Source organism: Stegostoma tigrinum, chromosome 13 (assembly GCF_030684315.1).
Source record: "Stegostoma tigrinum isolate sSteTig4 chromosome 13, sSteTig4.hap1, whole genome shotgun sequence".
Lineage (NCBI taxonomy): Eukaryota > Metazoa > Chordata > Chondrichthyes > Orectolobiformes > Stegostomatidae > Stegostoma > Stegostoma tigrinum.
In genome coordinates, this window is record NC_081366.1 from 50,459,875 (window position 1) to 50,479,651 (window position 19,777).

General features: G+C 43.3%; 1 pseudogene; it reads right to left on the reverse strand.

Moving 5' to 3' along the window:
- Positions 1–18,022: 18,022 nt before the first annotated feature.
- Positions 18,023–18,088, reverse strand: LOC125458579 (U6 spliceosomal RNA; annotated as a pseudogene).
- Between the last annotated feature and the right edge of the window lie 1,689 nt (positions 18,089–19,777).

Below are 19,777 nucleotides of genomic sequence, written 5' to 3' on the forward strand. Positions count from 1 at the left end.
TTCAACACATGGTTTAAAAGTACATAAGAGACAAGAAAGGATCAACTGGACAGTACAGCATATCAGCTCCGCAACAGTGCCCACACTGCAATGAGTCATTACTTTCAAGAGAGTTTCTTGATGGGTGAGGGTAAAGATAGGGTTAGCAATATGCATTCATACAGGACATTTAATGTAGAAAAACATCACAAGCACTTCACAGAGGCAGAACAACAAAACAGCAATTCTATAAAAAGGTTATTAGAAGCTTGGACAAAGAGATACATTTTAAAGAGAGTATTATGTAGTTAATGGAGGAGAATCAGAAAGAATTAGGGTAGGCAATGCAGACCATAGGAACAAGACAGGTGAAGGCATCTCCACCACTAAGTGAAGTAAATGGGAATACACGAGATTCAACAGTATCAAGGAGTGCTGAGCTGTTGAGTTGTAGACCTGGAAAAGACTGCTAAGGTGGCGGAACAGAGTAGACACTGGGGAAGGCTGATGCTTTGAAAGGACTTTGACACAAATAATTTTAAATTTCAGGTGTTGTGGAAGCAAAACCATTAAGATTTGTCTAACAAATTGTCACCTGTACAATGGGCTAAATGTTCATTCATGTAATAAACTTACAAATTTGGTTCACATATGATATGAACACCGATTTGAGGTTATTGAGTAGATTTGTTGCTCGGGTTGTGGATGCTGTGGTTAGTTCATTTGCCAAGCTGGTTCATTTGCAGACATTGCATTACCCTGCTGGGTAACAGCATCTTGTATATTACATTGGTTCTGTCCATAGTGGATAAGGGGTCTTTGGTTCTTGTTAGCAGTTGATGTAGGTTTGTGTTCTACTCTGATGCCCAGTGGCTGTAGGAGTCTTGTGGTCAATTCAGATACATCCTTGATGTACAGTACCGTGACAAGTGTGTCAGGGCGTACTGTATTTTCCTCTTTGCGTGACAGGCATCATCAGACCTAGCTGTTCGGGTATCCATTGTCTCTAAATACTTGGTGGAGGTATTCTTCTTCATTTTGGCACAGTTCTGGGTTGATGCAGTGTGTTGTGGTTCACTTGAACAGTGTTTTTATGCAACTCCATTTGTCTGAACCAAAGACCCCTTACCCACGATGGACAGAACCGATGTCATATACAAGATTCCATGCAAGGACTGTGACAAACATTATATTGGACATTCAGGAAGGAAACTGACTATGAGAATACATGAACTAGCAACAAAAAGAAATGACCAATTCTCACTATACACGCAAGACAAGGAGAAGCACCAGTTCAATTGGTCAGGATCCTAGGATAAGCCAAACAGAGACAAGCATGGGAATTTCTAGGGGCTTCATTCTCCATCAAGAAGGCCATCAATAAACATGTAGAATTAGACCCTATAAACACACCATTGCAAAAAAGAAAACAGGAAATAAGGTAATCAACTCCAAAAGACCCCAGAGTTTAAATAATGAGGGAGAATGCAACAATGCTTCATCGGATGGTGTACTGACGATGTTACACAGCGGGGTAATGAAATGTCTGCAAACTAATGAACCAGCTCGGTGAGCAAACCAACCACAGCATGAACACTGATTTCTCCAGCAAGCCAATGTGGTAAAACAGTAATAAATTATATTCTGCACATAAGATTTTTGAAAACTGAACTAATATGGGTCAGAGACCCTTCTAGATGTATAAAATGACACAAGCAACAAAACAAAGATGTGGGTGGCTCATCCTGAAACATCATGCACAACAGGCTGGTATGAGATCACAAACTCTCTTTATTGATATAAATACATCATTAATGATGTCCATATACAGGCATAATGATTGATTGGCATCCTTCCATCTACACGAAATGATGAGAATCTAGCCTTGGGGCTTTAGGGAGGTCAGATGAAATTATCTGTTGCACTTCCTTTGGTGGCTGAACAAATCAATTCTGGAAAAGCAGAGAGATAACAAGGTGTAGAGCTGGATGAACACAGCAGGCCAAGCAGCATCAGAGGAGCAGGAAGGCTGACACTTTGGGACCAGACCCTTCTAAGGAAGGGTGTGTGCCCGGGCAATCAGCCTTCCTGCTCCTCTGATGCTGCTTGGCCTGCTGTGTTCATCCTGCTCAACACCATGTTATCTCAGGTTCTCCAGCATCTGCAGTTCCTACTATTTCTGGAAAAGCAAAGCCTGCCAACAAGTGCCAGATGATGTTGCCACTTGCCAATGGTGTGTGATGTTCTCTGCCTTGTTTGCAAGGTTGATGTCAGCTTTTGAGCTTCCAAAACAGCATATCATTCTGGTGGCGAAATCCTGTGTAAAACTGGTGTCATCATTGGTATCAATTATAAGATGCTTTTTTTTAATATTTGCTGTGATTGATATCAAGAGCTACAATGTATTCTTTGACAGCATCCTTGAACTGGAGCTTTGGATGCCCGGCACAGGTTCCCTTCCATATAGTATATCTTTCAAGATATGGCCATCAGCAATCCTGCGCCCTTGCCCATGCCAGTGAAGTTTTCTTTGCTTGATTAACACAGGTGTGCCTATGATGTTTGCCCTCGAAAGGACTGCTCGCCTGGTGAGTACGATACCGAGCACGTTTCGTAGATACCAAAGTGTGGAGCTGGATGAACACAGCAGGCCAAGCAGCACCTTAGGAGCACAAAAGCTGATGTTTCGGGCCTAGACCCTTCATCAGAAAAGTGGGAGGAGGGGGACAGGGTTCCGAAATAAATAGGGAGATGGGGGAGGTGGATCGAAGATGAATAGAGAAGATAGGTGGAGAGGAGACAGACAAGTTAAAGAGGCAGGGATGGAGCCAGTAGAGGTGAGTGTAGGTGGGGAGATAGGGAGGGGATAGGTCAGTCTGGGGAGGACGGACAGGTCAAGGGGGCAGGATGAGGTTAGTAGGTAGGAAATGGGGGTGAGGCTTGAGGTGGGAGGAGGGGGTAGGTGAGAGGAAGAACCGGTTAGGGAGCCGGAGACGAGCTGGGTTTTGGGATGCAGTGGGGGAGGGAAGATTTTGAAGCTTGTGAAATCCACATTGATACCATTGGGCTGCAGGGTTTCCAAGCAGAATACGAGTTGCTGTTCCTGCAACCTTTGGGTGGCATTGTTGTGGCATTGCAGGAGGCCCAGGATGGATATGTTGTCTAAGGAATGGGAAGTGGAGTTGAAATGGTTCGTGACTGGGAGTTGCAGTTGTTTATTTCAAACTGAGCATAGGTGTTTGCAAAGCGGTGCCCAAGCCTCCGCTAGGTTTCCCCAATGTACAGGAGGCCACACTGGGTACAGCGGATGCAGTATACCACATTGGCAGATGTGCAGGTGAACATCTGCTTGATGTGGAAAGACATCTTGGGGCCTGGGATGGGGGTGAGGGAGGAGGTATGGGGGCAAGTGCCAGGTATGGTGGGGTTGGAGGGGAGTGTGGAGTGGAAAAGGGAGTCACAGAGCGTGGTCCCTCCGGAAAGCAGACAAGGGTGGGGAGGGAAGAATGTCTTTATGGTGGGGTCGGATTGCAGATGGCGGAAGTGTAGGAGGATGATGTGTTGGATCCGGAGGTTGGTGGGGTGGTTTGTGAGGACGAGGGAGATTCTCTTTTGGTGGTTAATGCGGGGATGGGGTGTGTGGGATGAGTTGTGGGAAATGCGGGAAACACGGTTGAAGGCGTTCTCAACCACTGCGGTCCTTAAAAAAAACGAGCACATCTGAGATATACAGGAGTGGAATGCCTCATCCTGGGAGCAGATGCGGTGAAGGCAAAGAAATTGGGAATACGGGATGGATTTTTGCAGCAAGGTGGGTGGGAGGAGGTGTATTCTAGGTAGCTGTGGGAGTTGGTGGGCTTGAAATGGATATCAGTTTCTAGATGGTTGCCTGAGATAGAGACAGAGAGGTCCAGGAAGGTGAGTGATGTGTTGGAGATGGTCCAGGTGAACTTGAGGTTGATGTGGAATGTGTTGGTGAAGTAAATGAACTGTTCCAGCTCCCGCATGTCCCGCAACTCATCCCTCACACCCCGTCCCCGCAATAACTGCCAAAAGAGAATCCCCTCATCCTCACATACCACCCCACCAACACTCCCCTCCAACCCCACCACACCCAGCACAATGTGAACTTCAAAAGCTCCAAAATCTCCCCTCCCCCTACCGCATCCCAAAACCAGCCCAACTTGCCCCCGCCTCCCTAACCTGTTCTTCCTCTCACCCATCCCCTCCTCCCACATCAATCCGCACCCCATTTCCTACCTAATAACCTCATCTCGCCCTTTTGACCTGTCTGTCCTCCCCGGACTGACCTATCCCCTACCTACCTCCCCACCTACGCTCACCTCTACTGGTTCCATCACCACCTCTTTAACTTGTCTCTCTCCTCTCCACCTATCTTCTCCTCTATCCATCTTTGATCCGCCTCCCCCTCTCTCCCTATTAATTTCAGAAATCTCTCCCCCTCCCCCTTTTCTGATTAAGTGTCTAGGCCGAAAATGTCAGCTTTTGTGCTCCTAAGATGCTGCTTCGCCTGCTGTGTTCATCCAGATCCACACTTTGTATTCTCGGATTCTCCAGCATTTGCAGTTCCCATTATCTCTGCTTCGTTGATACTGCAAGTTGTCCCAGCTTCACAATCACACTGCTATGCAGTAATAAAGGAAATCTAAATACAGCAGTGCAGGTGTTGTAGATAAGTGCCTTTGCGCTGCTGATCAGTTTGCTGTTTTAATGTGGCCATGTTTTTAGCTGGCAGCTGCTATTCCAACAATGCATAGGTTGTCTCTGTAGATCCAAGATAGGAAAATTTGCTGACTTATCCCTATAGTGTAGCGAGGCTGATGAAGACACAACAGCTTGTAACCATAATTATCATTTTATTAAACATGGAGCTGTGTCCCGGGTTCAGGTCCAACCTGTTCCTGAGGTATGTAATAACATCTCTGAACCACTTGATTAGAAAAAAATAGGTTAAATAAATAAATCAAGCTGTGTGCTGAGAAACTGCGATGAGGAATTGTCTACACTAAAACATTACCTTATCACTTACACACAAATAATTATTTTAAATCCTGGCGCGATCACAATGTTGCCTGGTATGGAGGGAAGGTCTTACGAGGAAAGGCTGAGGGACTTGAGGCTGTTTTCATTAGAGAGAAGAAGGTTGAGAGGTGATTTAATTGAAACATACAAAATAATCAGAGGGGTAGACAGGGTGGATAGGGAGAGCCTTTTTCCCAGGATGGTGACGGCAAGCACGAGGCAGCATAGCTTTAAATTGAGGGGTGAAAGATATAGGACAGATGTCAGAGGTGGTTTCTTTACTCTGAGAGTAGTAAGGGAATGGAACACGCTGCCGGCAATGGTAGTAGATTCGCCAACTTTAGGTACATTTAAGTCGTCATTGGATAAGCATATGGACGTACATGGAATAGTCTAGGTTAGATGGGCTTCAAATCGGTATGACAGGTCGGTACAACATCGAAGGCTGAAGGGCCTGTACTGTGCTGTAATGTTCTATGAAGCATGTTGACTAATTACATATATCAGTGAACTGACTTTTACTCATAACTTTCCATATTAAGCAGATGTTCACCTGCACATCTGCCAATGTGGTATACTGTATCCACTGTACCCGGTGCGGCTTCCTCTAGATTGGGGAAACCAAGCGGAGACTTGGGGACCGCTTTGCAGAACACCTCTGCTCAGCTCACAATAAACAGCTGCACCTCCCAGTCGCGAACCATTTTAACTCCCCCTCCCATTCCTTAGACGACACGTCCATCATGGGCCTCCTGCAGTGCCACAATGATGCCACCCGAAAGTTGCAGGAACAGCAACTCATTCCTCTTGGAAACCCTGCAGCCCAATGGTATCAATGTGGACTTCACAAGCTTCAAAATCTCCCCTTCCCCCGCTGCATTCCAAAACCAGCCCAGCTCGTCCTCTCCACCCCAGCCCCGCTTGTCCCCGCCTCCCTAACCTGTTCTTCCTCTCACCTATCCCCTCCTCCCACCTAAAGCCGTACCTCCATTCCCTACCTACTAACCTCATCCCGCCTCCTTGACCTGTCCATTCTCCCTGGACTGACCTATCCCCTCCCTACCTCCCCACCTATCTTTTCTCTCCATCTTCAGTCCGCCTCCCCTTCTCTCCCTATTTATTTCAGAACCCTCTCCCCATCTCCCTCTCTGATGAAGGGTCTAGGCCCGAAACGTCAGCTTTTGTGCTCGTGAGATGCTGCTTGGCCTGCTGTGTTCACCCAGCTTCACACTTTGTTATCTTGGATTCTCCAGCATCTGCAGTCCCCATTATCTCTTTACTCATAACCTTATTGGTTACACACTCTAATCAAATTAATTCACTGTAGTATATCTTAATGAAATAAATTTCAGAATTAGTCTTTTTTTACAAATGCTGGCAATCTGAAATAAAAACAAAATATGCTAGGAATATGCAGCCTGTGTCCGGTGCAGAAACGGGCTCAGCACTTTGCGGTCGGAAGAGCAAGCAATTAAGCTGTTTTGGCTATGAATAAGAGGAAGCAGTATTGAAGATAAAAGTACTCAGCACGAAAAGCAACTCGGAAGTGTTCCAGCGACCCCGGGAAAGGAATCAGTTGGCCCTCTGCACGTCGTGGCAAAAGGTGGAGCCAGAACTGGGAAGATATTTAGTAGTTCGTGATAGGTCCCGTACGAGTGCTAGATGTTTCCACTTGGCAGAACGAGCAAATCGAAATGTGCTCCTATTCAGGGAAAGCAGCTCGGCTGTCGAATGGAGATCGCCGTACCAACACGGTTAGCTTGAGATCACTCGCACTGCTTGGTAGACTAAGACTCCGGCTAAAAATATAGTCCAGCTCTGTAACTGTCGTTTACAAAAATCATGTGCGGTAGAAATACATACTAGTTGAATACTACTTTGATATCAGATAGAACCAAATAAAAACCAAAAGAACTGCAGATGTTGTAAGTCAGGAACAAAAACAAAGTTGCTGGAAGGTCGTTAACGTTAACTCTGATTTCTCCTCCACAGATGCTGCCAGACTCGTTGAGCTTTTCCAGCAACTTTTTTTGTTCAGATGGAACCAAGTAGCGTGACACAGAAGGCAGTAGAATCGATTGGACACTTTGAGAAGGCTGTGCACCAAGTAATCAAATCTTCAATATTCTGACCACAGCCCAAATGTTTAAAATCAAGCATCGAATCAGGATTAATAACAAAAACACAACACTATTTAGATTGCTGAATTAGAAACTTATTTGCCTTTTTGATACCTTTCATGGAAAAGAAAGAAAATGCATAAGTAAAATATCTCTGATGTTAATACCTTCTCAATACGCATCTCTTTCTACTTTTTTTTGCTTCTCCCTTCATCCATTTTTCTAAGATCTCTTGTCCACATCAACCTCTCCTGTTCGCACTGAACTTCACTGCAGCTAATTTCTCCTGGTCCCCAATTTTACCAATACTGTCAACAGTTCTCTCTCTTCAGCGTTGTCCCTCTTCATTCTGCTGTTAGCACCTCTCTCATTTGAAAATAAAGCAAAACAGTGACTAAAAGATGAATGAGAAGGAAACAATTAGACAACAAGAAAAAGCTAGGTTGAAATATAAAAACAGATTGTAAATGTTTCGATCAATATTCAAGTTCAAAAATAACCAACTCTTGGGGAGCAGATGTTAATGGGGCAAGAACAGAGCTGGACTAGATACAAGAGGTTAGTGGGGGAAAAAGTAGCTGATCAATTAGGTACATTCAAAGAGGTGCTGGTTTGGACACAATCGAGGTAGATTTGCTCAAAAGGGAAAGGTAGGACAAACAAAGGAGAAATAAGTTAAATGACAGGTATCTGGTCCTAAATACAATAAAGAACAAAGTTGGCTACAGAAGAGAGATGAGAAAGCAAATACAAGAAGCAAAGAGGGATTACTACAAAAGACAGGCAGCTAAGAATAGGAAATGCCAAAGTCTTCAATAATAACATAAATAGTAAAAGAGGAGTATCAAAATGGGGATTTATACCAGAGGCAAGAAGCTGAGGGGTACAATGAGGAGTACACTGCACCTGTCTTTACCAACTAGTATGATGCTACCCAGGCTATGATGACAGAGGAAGAAACAGAATACAAGGGAGCTGCAAAACTGATAAGGAGTACTAAGGTGTTAGTACTTAAAGGCATCAGGATGAAGAAATGCACACAAGGACATTGATAGAAGTGAAAGTGGGAATTGCAGAGGCATTGATAATTATCACTTAATCTTCCCTGGACTCAAGTGATGCCAGAGGGTTGGAGAATTGTAAACATTACAAACCTTTTTGAACAGGAGGTAAAAGATTAGCCAAATTTAACTTCAGTGATGGGGAAACTTCCAAAATAATCACTTGGAATAGACGTACTAGTGGGTTATATTGGAAGAGCCAGCATGGATAAGACAAGGGAAAGTTGTGTCCAACTAACTTTTTGGAGTTTTTTGAAGAGCTAAGAGAGACAGTTGATTAGGGGAATGGCTGTTGATGTGGTGTACATGGATCTCCAATAGGTATTTGCTAATCTGCCACACAACAGACTTGAGTAAAATTATGTGTCATGGAATAAAAGGGATAGTCACAACATGGATTCCGCATTGACTTAAGGATAGAAAATAAAAATGACTATTTGTCAGGCTGAAAGAAGGTTTGTGGTGGAGTTCCCAAGGGGTAGGTATTGGGACCCTTCCTTTTCCTGAATGGTATAATTAATCTTGACCTTGGTGTCCAGAGGATAATATCAAAGTTTGCAGATTTACAAAGTGTGAGGAGGACAGGATAAAACTTCAAACAGAAAGTGACAGGTTAAAGGAGTGGGCAGATAGGTAACAGATGAAGTTCAATCTGGAAAAGAGTGAGGTGTTGCACTATGATACAAAGAACATGGAAAGCCAACATAAAGGGTATTATTCTTAAGAGTGTGAAGAAGCAAAGAGACCTGGGTGTATATGCACCTAAATCAATAAGGGATGCAAGATAGATAGAATTGTTAATAAATTGTACAGCTTCATACATAGAACTCTCCCTGTCTATCTCCATGAGAAGGTTACACTGGTACAGACAATGTTAGGGATTGAAGAAACTGACAGAGACACTATGCATTCTACGGACTAAAGATGATTATGAACAGAGCAAGGATTACAGGGTCTAGAGGGGAATTACAGACAAAGGGAGGGTTGTAGGGTGGGGAAGAGGTTACAAAGACGGTTGGTGTTTTAAGGATGGGGGACATTGATTGTGATCAATTGGCATAATTGACATAGAGAGGATCTGTGGAGGTTACAGTACAAGAGAAGTTTGTACAGGCAATATGAGTTTACACAGACAGGAATGGTTCTCAGGGCTGGAGGAGGTAACTGTGAAAGGGAATGCTATAACGAATGGAGAAGGTAACATTCACGGAGAACTTCAGTGGCAAAGAGAGGTGACAGTCATATGGCCCTTTGTTTGGACAGGAGAAGTTTACATTGGCAAGCAGCACTTTGGAGACCGAGCGGCTTGACAGAGAGAGGGCGATGAGCAGAAACTAGATAAGGTTTGAGAGAAAAAGACAGTTGACAGCTTTGGAAGATGATGCAACATACAGAGCATTACAGAGTTTGGACGAGATCTAGAACTTCACGAGGGTTATAGGAACAGGAGGAGGAGGAGGATACAGATAAGTTGTGGTTTGGAATGGGATAAGGTTACAAGAACAAAAGAAGGTTCCAGGAATGTGAAGGGCTATGGAGGCTGCAACCAATTCCAGATATAGGGAGGGATTCTGGATGTTAGTTTGCTCGCTGAGCTGGAAGGTTCGTTTTCAGACATTTCGTCACCATTCTAGGTAACATCATCAATGAGCCTCCGACGAAGCGCTGGTGTTATGTCCCACTTTCTATTTATCTGGTTAGGTTTCCTTGGGTTGGTGATGTCATTTCCTGTTCTTTTTCTCAGAGGATGGTAGATTGGCTCCAAATCAATGTGTTTGTTGATGGAGTTCTGGTTGGAATGCCATGCTTCTAGGAATTCTCACGCATGTCTCTGTTTGGCTTGTCCGAGGATGGATGTGTCAGGGATGGATTCATATGTTGCAGGTTACAGAGTTCAGGATGGTTTTTGCAATTGGATGAAGTTAGTAATACAAAGTATTGTAGACACTGGATGAGGTGACAGTTCACATGGATCTTCAGACTGAAGAACATTAGAGAAAGAGAGCGGTGTAGGGGCTGGAGTTGGATACAGCAGTCAAGAGGATTTTACAGGTACTTGGATGGTTTTATAGTGGCTTCAAGAGGTTAAAGAGTTAGGAAGGCTAATAATGCCTGAAGGATGGAGAATGAGGAGCATTGTCGCGATAGGAGAGATTGTGCAGACTGAACGAGGTTGCAGGCATGAGGATTAAAATGGCTTCAGAATGCAATATATTGGAGCAGTTTACACAGGCAGGAAGAGCTATCAGACTGGAGAAACTTAGAGAGATAGGGAGGTCTGTAGGAATGGTCAATTGTCACAGAGGTCATGTGGTGCTGTGTTACGGGAGGCAGGAGTGTTCTCGGGACTGGAGAAGGTTACAGTGATATCATGTGTTGCAGGGGCATGAGGATGATGTCCAGATGGGGAGGTGAGTTGAGGCTGGAGGATATTACAGAGACATGGTGGACTGTAAGTAGTAGATAAGATGACAAGTGTCAAAATTATTGTTATGACTTGAGGAGGAGGACAATACCAGGATTGGACACGTTATCAAGACTGGAGCAATTTGCAAAGATGGGAAGGGGAGTCAGAATTGGCAGAGGTTTTAAATATACAAAGGGATTTTAGCGAGGACTGGAGGAGCCAGAGATACCAAATGTTCGAGGAGTTAGAAGGATTCAATGCACTGATGACCATGAGAGTAAACCGGTTGATGTGGTGTATATGGATTTCAGCAAGGCGTTCGATAAGGTTCCCCACAATAGGCTATTGTACAAAATGCGGAAGAATGGAATTGTGGGAGATATAGCAGTTTGGATCGGAAATTGGCTTGCTGAAAGAAGACAGAGGGTGGTAGTTGATGGGAAATGTTCATCCTGGAGACCAGTTACTAGTGGTGTACCGCAAGGGTCGGTGTTGGGTCCACTGCTGTTTGTCATTTTTATATACGACCTGGATGAGGGCATAGAAGGATGGGTTCGTAAATTTGCAGACGACACTAAGGTCTGTGGAGTTGTGGATAGTGACGAAGGATGCTGCAGGTTGCAGAGAGACATAGATAAGCTGCAGAGCTGGGCTGAGAGGTGGCAAATGGACTTTAATGCAGACAAGTGTGTGGTGATGTGATTTGGTAGGAGTAACTGGAATGCAAATTACTGGGCTAATGGCAAGATTCTTAGCAGTGTAGATGAGCAGAGAGATCTCGGTGTCCGTGTACACAGATCCTTGAAAGTTGCCACCCAGATTGACAGGGCTGTTAAGAAGGCATACAGTGTTTTAGCTTTTATTAATAGAGGGGTCGACTTCCAGAACCAAGAGGTGATGGTGAAGCTGTACAAAACTCTGGTGCGGCCGCACTTGGAGTATTGTGTACAGTTCTGGTCACCGCATTATAAGAAGGATGTGGAAGCTTTGGAAAGGGTGCAGAGGAGATTTCCCAGGATGTTGCGTGGTATGGAGGGAAGGTCTTACGAGGAAAGGCTGAGGGACTTGAGGCTGTTTTCATTGGAGAGAAGGTTGAGAGGGGAATTAATAGAAACATATAAAATAATCAGAGGGTTAGATCGCGTGGATAGGGAGAGCCTTTTTCCTAGGATGGTGACGGCGAGCACGAGGGGGCACAGCTTTAAATTGAGGGGTGAAAGATATGGGACAGATGTCAGAGGTCATTTCTTTACTCAGAGTAGTAAGGGAATGGAACGTTTTGCCTGCAACGGTAGTAGATTTGCCAAATTTAGGTACATTTAAGTCGTCATTGGATAAGCATATGGACGTACATGGAATAGTGTAGGTTAGATGGGCTTGAGATCGGTATGACAGGTCAGCACAACATCGAGGGCCGAAGGGCCTGTACTGTGCTGTAATGTTCTATGTTCTATAAATAAGGGCATAGAGCATGAAAGCCGTCTTGTTATGATGAACTTCTACAAGACACTTGTTCAACCTCAGATAGCAAGGTGTATAGCTGGATGAACACAGCAGGCCAAGCAGCATCATAGGAGCAGGAAGGCTGACGTTTCGGACCTAGACCTATTATCTCTCACTTGTTCAACCTGAGTTGGAGTATTCTGAGCAATTCTGTTTGCCACATTAAATAAAGGTTACAAATGCAATGGAGAATGTGCAGGAGTTTATGAGAATAAGTCCAGGGAATGAAATGCCTCATTTGTAAGGTTAGAGAAATTGAAACTGTATTCCTCGGAAAGGAGGGGACTAAGAGGAGAATTGATCCAAAGGTTTCAAAGTCATGTGCGGTCTGGAGAAAGGCGATGGACAAACTGTTGACCCTTGCAAATGAATCGCAAACCAGAGGAAAGACTTTAAAAGTGTTTTGCAAAAAAAGCAAATGAGTGTGAGAAAAATCTTTTTCAGTAGGTAAGGTATGGAACATGATACCTGGAAGTATGGTTGGAAGCAGATTCAGTTGAGGCATTCAAGAGGTCATTGGATTGTTATTTAATGGGAAACAATATTCAGCGTTATGGGGAAAGATTCAAGATAATGGAGGCGGGAGATTGGCTCTCAGTTCAGATGGCAGAATGTTCGCTCAGCAGTTAGCACTGCTGCCTCACAGTGCCAGGGACCCAGGTTGGATTTCAGCCTTGGGTGACTGTGTGGAATTTGCATGTTCTCCCTGTATCTGCATGGGTTTTCTCCAGTTTCCTCCCAAAGTCAAAAGACATGCAGCCTAGGTAGATTAACCATGGGAAATGCCGGGTTGCAGAGGTGGAATGTCCCTGGTTGGAATGCTTTTTAGAGGAACACTGCAGACTTGGTGGGCCAAAAATGTTTGTCTGCATTGTGGGGATTCTCTGAATCTATGAGACAGTTTAGACATGATGGGGTAATCTTTCCCCTCTCACCTTCAACCTATGCCGTCTAGTTTTGGATTCCCCTAGCCTGGGGAAAAGACCTTGGCAATTTATCCTATCCATACCCCTCATAATTTTATAAGCTTCTATAATGTTCAGCCTCCAACACTGCAGGGAAAATAGACCCAGCCTCTCCTTATAGCTCAAACCGGTCAACCCCGGCAACATCAAGTTTCACAACACCACTCCTACAGCAGGACGACCAAAATTGAACGCAGTAACTGTGCCGGTAAATTCCCACCCTTACTTATCTCCTCCGACTAGATCACTATACAGGGCAGAAGACTATATCCATGGCACCATGAAACGCTACCTATTAACTCTATTCCTCTCTCTCCATAAGTGCTCCCAGACTTGCTGAGCATTTCCAGCATTATTTTAATAAACCTGCACACATGTATGTAGAATATTCATGATTATAGCAAAACTGAAGTATTGGGAGGCTGGGGAGAAACAGCGTCGGGAGAGCACACATTTCCTATTTAAAGATGCTGAATTAAAACAACCAGAGTTAATAAGACGAGAGACTTGAAACATGAGATAACACGGTGTATAGCTGGACGAACACAGCCTCTCTGATGAAGGGTCTAGGCCCGAAACGCCAGCATTTGTGCTCCTGAGATGCTGCTTGGCCTGCTGTGTTCATCCAGATCCACACTTTGTTATTTCGGGCCGAGATCCTTCTTCAGAAATGGGGGAGGGGAAGGGGATTCTGGAATAAATAGGGAGAGAGCTCGTTCTGTTTTTACTCAAGACATTTCGCCACAGAAACGACGACACTTGTGGTAAACTGAAACAGTTCCAACTTTCCCCATTCCAGTAAATCAATCAAACCGTTCTCCAGTTAATGCGAAATACCCGCACCTGGCAGTAGAGTTTAACCCGGATGAGATATGATCTGCACACCGAAGTCTGAGCGGGAAGCTCGTGTCGCTGCTGTACCTGAGTGCGCGAACAACGGCACGTGGCTGGCGCGGCCACACTACAGCCGCGTCCGGCTATGGAGCGTGCACAGGGTTCCAACCGCCAGCTGAACAGGTATTTTGTGTTAGTCTCCGTTATAGAAAATATATGTAAGAGCCTAGAAATAGCTGAAAGTATGGAAATGGCAGGGAGGAACTCAAGAAAAGTAAATCATGATAAAAGTGGTACCAAGCATTGTTGGAGCTATGGACCGACAAGTCCCAGGGCTCTGATATACTTGCTACAGCTATATAAGGTCTTAATGGAACAACATCTGGAGTAACATGTGCAATTTTATTATCTTTATCTGAGAATGGATGTTCTGGCTACAGAGGGAGTGCAAAAAAAATTATCAGATTGATTCATGGGATGGCAATAACTAATGCACGAAGAGTGACGCGATTAGTTGGGATAACATTCATTGGAGTTGAGAAGAATGAGAGGGAGATCTCATAGAAAACTATAACATTGTAATAGGACTGGATAGGGTAAACACAGGAATAATGTTCGGAAAGACCAGGGTCCAGAACCAGGGGTGATAGTCGAAAGATGCAGGATAGGCCATTTAGGATTGAGATGAGGAGAAATTTCTTCAACAGACAGTGGTAAGCCTGTGAAATTCTCTGACACAGGAAGTGGCTGAGACAAAAACATCACATGTTTCGAAGGAGTTTGATATAGTTCTTAGAGCTAAAGGGCTCAAAGGTAGTGGGGACAGTTACTAAGTTGGATAATTAGCTATGACCGTATTGAACGGAAGAGTAGGCTCGAATAGCCTTATTCCTATTTTCTATATTTCTGGGGAAGGTTTCATTAGAGTTGCAAAGAGTAAATGTAACTCCTTTATTCAAAATAGAACAGAGCCAGAAAGCAGGAAACTCTAGGTTAGTCAGCTTAATATCCAACAGGGAGAAAATGTTGGAATTTGTTACTTAAAATGTTACTATAGGGCGTTCGGGTTCAATGAAAGCAGGCAGAATTAACCTGGTTTTGTGAAAGGGAAATCATGTTTAATCAATTTATTTGCGTTCTTTTAGGAATTAATGTGCTTTGGATAAAAGGAAACTGGTAGATATACTGGACTTGGATTTTCAGAAGGCATTTGTTAAGCTGCCACACCAAAGGTTATTGTTAGCATCAAATGCTTGTGTTGTAGTGAATGATATATTGGCGTGGATAGAGAAATAGCTGGCTAACAGGAAACGATCAGTAGGTATAAATGGATTAGTTTTCAGATTGGCAAGATGTAATGTGTGTTGTTGTGCCACAGCGTTCAATGTTCAGGCCTCAACTTTTTACAATATACATGAATAACTTGGATGAAGGGACAGAGGATAATGCTGCTAAATTTGTTGAGGATACAAAGATAAGTGGAAAAATAAGTCTGAAGCAAACACAAGGATGCCAGAAAGGGATATAAATGGGTTAAGTTAGAGGGATTAATTAACAATACTAATAATTTTTTTTTGCAAGGTGAACTAAATACAAAAGTAGGTGGTTACATTTGTGTTATACAGGGCATTGGTGAGACCACATCTGGAGACCAGTATTGGTCTCCTTCAGAATGTAAATGCATTGGAATCAGTTTGGAGAAGGTTTACTAAATTAACTAATATCTGGAATGGGTGTATTGTCTTGTATGGAAAGGTTGGACAGGCTAGGGTTGTATTTGCAAAACTCAGAAATGTTAGAGGTACCTTTGATTGAGCTGTATAAATTTGGATGTGAATATAGAATTAAAGATCATTGTTTAAAAATAAGGGGACATTAAGACAAGGATGAAGAGAATTTATTTTCTCAGAGTGTTGACGGACTTCAGAATTCTTTTCACCAAAAGGCGTTTGGTGTTTCACCAAACAGATTCTTTGAATATTTTGAACGTAGAGGTGGATGGATTCTTGATAAGCAAGAAGGTGAAAGGTTATCAGAATACGTGGGAATCTCAAGTAAGCAAATCAGCCACAATCTTATCGGCTGGAGGATTGGACTTGAGGGGCTGAGTCGCCTACTCTGCTCCTAGTTCATATTGTGACATTTGTATCCTTGCAAACTGCTATTCCAACTGCAACCTCCCTTTCCTCTTCCATCTGCTTGAATGTGTTCTCACTGTCCATATCCCTGGATCCCCTGGCTGTAGACTGCCCAATGAGCAGAAACATTTTACCTTCATCTCCCCTGTCTATCCTTTTAATTATTTTGCATGTTTCAATGAGATCACCTCCCATTCTTCGAAACTTGAGAGAACACAGAGATAACGCAGTGTGGAGCTGGAGGAACACAGCAGGCCAGGCAGCATCAGAGGAACAAGAAAGCTGATGTTTCAAGTTGGGACCCTTCTTCAGAATACAGGTCCAGTTTGCCCAATCTGTGTTCAGAGGAAATTCCTACCATCCCAAAAACAAATCTAGTGAACTTACGTTGCACTATTTTTAAGCAATAATATCCTTCCCAGAGCGGCCAGAACTGCGCACAGTACTCCAGATGTGATGTAAGATTCTACAATTTTGAAGCAAGATTTCAATACTCCCATACACAAAACCACTTGTGAAAAAATAATAAAATACCATTAACTGCCAATTGCTCGCTGCACTGCATGTTATCTTTCAGTGACTTATTGATAAAAGCACCCAGTTGTCTTTGTAAATCTACAAACACCATTTTCTCACTGCTTCAGAAATGCTCCACGTATCTGTTCTTCCTACCGAAGTGGACAACCCCATTTTTCTACATGACTTTCCATCTGCTATGTCTCACCCACTCACTGCCTGTTCAAATCTGCTCAAAGCTACTTTGCATATTGCTCACAGTGGAGTTCCTAGCTAACTCTGTGTCATTTGTGAACTTGAAAATATTACCCTTGGTCCCCACAGCCAAGCCATTGATATATAGCGTGAACAGCCAAAGCTCAAGAACTGATCCTTACGGTTCTCAGTAATCACAACCTATGAGCGCCAGAATAACTCATTTATTACCCTTCTCTGTTTTCTGCCTATTTCCCAACCCTGAATCCACACCTGCATATTACCTATTATGCAATGTTACTTAATTTTCTAATCAATCTCTTATGGGACGTCTTTATCAAATGCCTCCTGAAAATCCAAGTATATAGTGTCCACTAACACCCTTTTACCAATTTTATTATTACCATTCTCACATTCAGAAATCAGGAGTGTGATGGAATATTTCACTTGCCTGGATGAGTGCAACTCCAGAAATGTTCTTGAGAAGTTCTGGCGCCATCTTGAAAAAGATGTTCTATTGATCAACATTTCAGCCACCACCTTAAACATGCTATCCCTCCTGCACCAGTGCACAGTGATAGCAGAGTGTGCCATCTATACGATGCACTGCAGTGACTTGTCAAGGTTTCTTCAATGGCACTTTCCAAGCTTGTGACCTCAATCACTGGAGGAAAGGGAGCAGCAGATGCCACTTTCTGCAAGTTACTATCCAAGTCATTCACCATTTTGATTTGAAATTATTTTGTCATTCCTACACAGTTGCCCAGTTAAAATCTTAGAACACCCTCCAATGTTGTGCACACCACATGCAGTTTAATGGTTGAAGGAAATAGTTAACATCAGTTTTTTTTAATGGCAATTCAGGATCAACAATAAATACTGACCTTGCCAAGGATGCTCCCCTACGATGACTAAAAGAAATCTCAATTTTTTAAAATTGTTTTTTTCTCAATTTAAATATTCCATGCTTAGCCTAACTTTGTCCTTTCCCAAAATACACTAAATCTAATAGAATTATGATATAATTAAAATCAAAATGTTCTTCCACTGGTTTCCACTGCTGCTGTTTGCTAAACTTCATTCCCTAAAACTGAGTGCAAAACTGCCACCTGTCATTGGAATTGCTGCTCTCTGGTTGAAAAAAGATGAGTGTATTTATATTTTTCTAATCAAACTATTCAGAAATGTGATAATACACCTCTGGAGCAGTTGGGACTCCCTGTCCAGGGATAGGGATACTATCATCACAAGAGGGCTCCTGAAAAATATAGAATGCTTCACAAATTTGCTTGTCATCCTTGTGCAGGGGCCGTGCTAATCCTGTCTACTCACCAAATCTATTGCCCTGACTTTATCACAATTAATTCAGCAATTACAAATCTCCTGTACTGACCATTGTATTACCATTTGTACACCAATAGGTCTTATCTGTCTCAAATACATTAGGGGTTGACAATACAGTTCAAGTGATATGATTGCCTCTTTTGTTCCCTATATGGCTTTGTTTGGAGATTTCTTCAACATAGTGGATAAGTGGCTGAAGGGAACTAAATTGTGGGCTGATGGGAGAAAGGAAAGGAGTGAAAGTAGTTGAACCAGTAACATTGAGCTTCTTCCCTACTGTTCTGTAAGCCATATTTATGCAATAACTAGAGTATCATACTTCCAAGATAAAGGGAACTGCAGATGCTGGAAAATCCAAGATAACAAAGTGTGAAGCTGGATGAACACAGCAGGCTAAGCAGCATCTTAGGAGCACAAAAGCTGACGTTTCGGGCCTAGACCCTTCATCAGAGAGCCTCTCTGATGAAGGGTCTAGGCCCGAAACGTCAGCTTTTGTGCTCCTAAGATGCTGCTTAGCCTGCTGTGTTCACCCAGCTCCACGCTTTGTTACCTCTGACTTCAGCATCAGCAGTTCTTACTAACTGAGTGAGTTAACAATGAAACATTGATTTAGCCACTGTCCTAATAGACAGAACATAAAGATAAACAATAAAGCTCACAAAACAGTCATCTACCTATTGCCCTTTTCCCTCACTCCAAGAATCTTCTGCTGTTGTTTTTGAACATGCTGGTCATTTTATCCCCACTGTTTTCTTGGGCCTCCGCAGTGCCTTTTAGCAGAGAATTTCAGAGTACCACGGGTACAACATGAAGCCTCACACCTTGGTTAAAGGTAAAAGGAACAGATTTACACGAGAGATCAGGTGTCTTGAGAGAAGCTGGTGGTCGTGGCGGCGACAAACGTTTGTACTTCTGAAGGTTACAGGAATAGGAAGGGAAAAAATGTGAAGGATTTAAATTTGTTGAGAATTAAAGAAAGTAATGGGTTTGGGGGCATCGTTAGCAACTTAGAGGTCAGTGGAAATTAGTGCAGATTAACATGCTGTCTTTTGCAAGGAAATGGGAGTTTGGGACAGGGCCAAAAGATAATGATTTTCCTCGTATTTAATGGATGCCGAACAATACCCAGGCAAGTGGAGGGGTCAAGACAGATGGTGAGCTGCGTGTCATCAGTATACACATGGAATTTGAATTCTTGGCTGAATATTTTACTATGATGGTAAATTCATGTCACAGCAACTGTCTATTTAGATTATGCTTTTCCCCCACAATGTTAACATTATCTTTATTGAGCATATTGTGATGTAATTGTTAAAAATTGTAAATGCTTGTTGGCTCAGTGGTTAGCATTGCTGTCTCAGTGCCAGGACGCAGGTTTGATTCTACTCTTAGACAATCATCTGTGTGGGGCTTGCATATTCTCCCTGTGTTTGCATGAGTCCCCTTCGGATGCTCCAGTTTCCTCCCACAGACTAAAGATGTGCAGATTCGGTGGATTCGCTATGCTGAATTGCCCATCATGTCCTGGGACGTACAGGCTAGGTGGATTAGCCATAGGGAATGCATGGTTACAGAGCTAGGGTAGGGGACTGAGTCTAGGTAGGATGCCCTTCTGTGAGTTGGTGTGCAATTGATCGTCCAAATGGCCAGCCTGCACACTGTAGCAATTCTA